This window comes from Tupaia chinensis, unplaced genomic scaffold (genome assembly GCF_000334495.1).
Source record: "Tupaia chinensis unplaced genomic scaffold, TupChi_1.0 Scaffold143695_1, whole genome shotgun sequence".
NCBI lineage: Eukaryota > Metazoa > Chordata > Mammalia > Scandentia > Tupaiidae > Tupaia > Tupaia belangeri.
The window spans coordinates 461,577-465,076 of NW_006203543.1; positions in this window are offsets into that span (position 1 = coordinate 461,577).

Below are 3,500 nucleotides of genomic sequence, written 5' to 3' on the forward strand. Positions count from 1 at the left end.
CCCTTCTATCTTTCGGGCAGGCGCATGGGCCCTATAGCCAAAAAAAAAAAAAAACCTCTGACATATAGGAGCAGGAAGTAGGTGACAGAGATATCAACCAATGAGCTATAAACAATTCCTATTTGAGGCACCCATAGATTGGTAGTGGACAGGTAAATAGACAGTTTCTGAAGATATAATATTAAGATATTATGGGTGCCTGACACATTCTAGAAAGTATAGAAAAGACTTGCTAGAGCCAGGTTGATCGTGCAGGAGTCACATAACACTCTACAACGCTGAGTCTACATAGGAAGGTCCCTGGTTTGCATCCTGGGTTCTCCATTTATGTAGGTACATATACTCAACACCTGTGATCCTGGCTGGCTAGGAAGAGGGTGGATAATGGCACAAAAACCTGTTAGAAAGTGAGAAATTGAAAAGTATCTAATGATATAGTAAATGCTGTTAGAGGTGCTTCTTTCTCTCATAAAAGAAATAAACTCATAAACTTTTAAAAAGAAAGGCTTTCTTGGAACTGAGCTGGGAAGAAAATAGGAACAGAGTAGATGAGAGTGTAGGAGTAGCTTATACCAAGTCACAATGTGAAGAGGGCATGTGGCACACCAAGGGCGACAGCAAGTGTGGGATGTTGCTCTGGTGGGTGATGAGGCTAGAGAAGGGGACTGGCCACATCAGCATGGTCCTCGTGTGCCCTATTAACAATTTCATACTTGATCTTGAAAGACATCGTAGACATAGAAGGATATTTTTTTAAGAATTATTTATTTCATTTATTTGTTTTTTAATCTGACCAGAGAGAGATGGGGAGGAAAGATATGAGAAAGCAAACTGCCAGACCTGAGACTCCAACTGCAGCCAGCCACATGGGAGTCTAGCACCTTAACCACCACACCATTTGTCTTCCCTGACTTGGAAGGATTTTAAGTAAGTGAATAATGTGTTCAGGCTTCCCTTTTAGAAAAAATAAAATCACCTGGTCAGTTACATAATGAATACATGTAAGTGAAGATGAGACAGAAATGAGTTGCAAAGATTCAGATGAGAAACAATGAAGCCCTGAACTAAGAGAGTGACAACAGAAATGGAAGAAAGCACGTAAAATTGGTAGATAATGAGTAGCAGAACTGACAAGACTTGGAGAGGGCCTAAATGCAGGGAGGAGAAAGGGGTTTGTGCTCCTAGGTTTAATAAACAGACAGACAGTGGCAACATTCTCAAATAATGACTGAGAGAAAGATGTGCCAGGAATGAGTTTTGTTGTAGGCATGTTTGACTGTGAGGAACCCTTAGGCCATCCAAAAGTGAGTAATTTGTAGCCAAGAGGGACTGTGAGAGAGAGAGGTCCATCCAGAGTGGAGACGCATCCTTGGGATCACCACAGTGTTGGTGATCAAAGCTGTGAGGTTGCCAAAGGAAGGGTGTAATGTGAAGCAAGAGAGGAAGTGAAATTTAAGTCTGGGGAACCCACCCACCTGAAGTGCAGGTAAATGGGGTAGAATCTGGAAAGTGACACAGGAAAGTGATCCATGAACCAAGGCAGGAGAGTACTGAGAGGGGAATAATCAACAGGGCAGGTAGGAACAACAAGATGTAGGACTTCCCATCAGATTTGACAACCTCTGCAGGAATAGTTTCAAAACAAAACAAAGAGAGGGTTTCGGGTAAAGTTATGAAAACTTTGGACACATTTACGTACTGGGAGTGAAGATCCTTATAAATAAAGTAACTGAAGATCTAGAAGAGAAGACATAAAGCAGAGTTCACAGAATGGGTGTGTAGCAGGGCAAGAAGGGAGTATAGTGAGCAAATTGGTTCAGAACACCTTGAAATCATTAGCTCTGGACAAATAAATGAACACCTCTTACACTGAGTGAGAAATAAAAAAGGGGAGATTAGCAGCTGCCAGTAGATAGGGGAGGAAGTGAGATTGAGAAAATGGGACTAGTAGCAAGACTTCAATCATTCACTAAGTATTTATTCAATACCTACAATGTACCAACCATGACGAGAAACTGAATTCAAGTTGCTCTCAGATTATATGGCAGGAGAAAGGTTTAGCACAACCATCAGAAAGAACTTGAGCCAGAGATGACTGGTTACAGACTGAAGGATCACCCCCGACTAATTTGGAGACTGCATCACTAATAACATCAATACAAAGACTTGCATGGGGTAAGGCTTTCTCTAGCAGTGTCCAGGGAGTAAAACACAGGTGATTAAATGGATATTATGAGAAGAGTACAGCAGAAAGAAGAAATATTTTTACATAGAAATGAAGCTATACTGACCTAGAAGTAGACATAAGGATTTAGGGGGACACAATCTGATGTGGACCAATGGCATGTGGCATTTGGAAGAGAGTACAGCACCACAAGATGAAACAGAAGTGATACTTTTAGAAAGCCGGCATATTTCTAGTATGGCAATTACCCAGATGAAACATTCAGGAAAGAGGATGTTGGGGATATTGGTGAAGGAAGATTGATGAAAAGGATTGATATAAAAAAAAATGGAAAAGAGGAAAGGGAGCAGAATTCACAAGGAATTAGAAGAAAGAGTAATAAAATGGATGATTGGAGAAGCTGGTGTTTTGGGACGTGTCCAGGAATGCCAGGCACAGTCAGACTGGTTTGGATACAAACAGAACTCAGATTGCTAAGTTATTGCAGTGACTTCTGGAGCTTATCTAAGGCTACTGTCTATCACACTCTGGACCAGTGGATGGTCAGGTAGAAAAATGATGCTAGGAAATGTGGAAATATAATGACAGCGGGAGTTTGAGGAAGAAATTTAGGATAGTTGCTATAGAAAGGCCTCTAAAGGAAGAGGAAGGCCATTAAGTGAGAGACAAAGTGTCCTAAGCACCTTTAAGTTCCCATAGTTCTTAGTATTGGTGTTGAACAACATTAACACTTCTTGTACCCTTACCTTTTCTTTTTTCTTCCCTGTGGACATTATGAATCATGCAACTGACATTTATTTTCATTGGCTGCCAGGAAGCTCAAAAACAGAATGTTGTCCTGGTGCTACCAAACCTTAAAGCATACATTTAGAGTAGTAAGTCAGTCTCAGGTTTCATCTTTACTAACCTATTCCCTCCTTTCTCTAATTTTTCTCATTTAATTTTTTTTATTATGCTTGTTTTTATAATATTTATCCATTCTGTTTAAAATGAGACTGGGTAGAAATAACAAACATTTAGTCTATGATTAATTTAAACATTACATAAAGAACGTGAGTAAATACTCATGGACATCTGTAAAAGAACACTTACTACCATAGAACTTTTAAGAATATCAGTGAATCTACAAGTCATACTTGCTGCGAGGTTCACCTAGTGTATTAGGCCATCAGGAAAGTCATGACATATTTTTCCGTGCAAAAATGCATCATGACTTTCCTGATGATCTAATATACACATTCCAATATTAAGATTGCATAGGCAGTGGCCATCAGGTGGCATGGTGGTTAAGTTGCTAGACTTCCACATGGCTGAC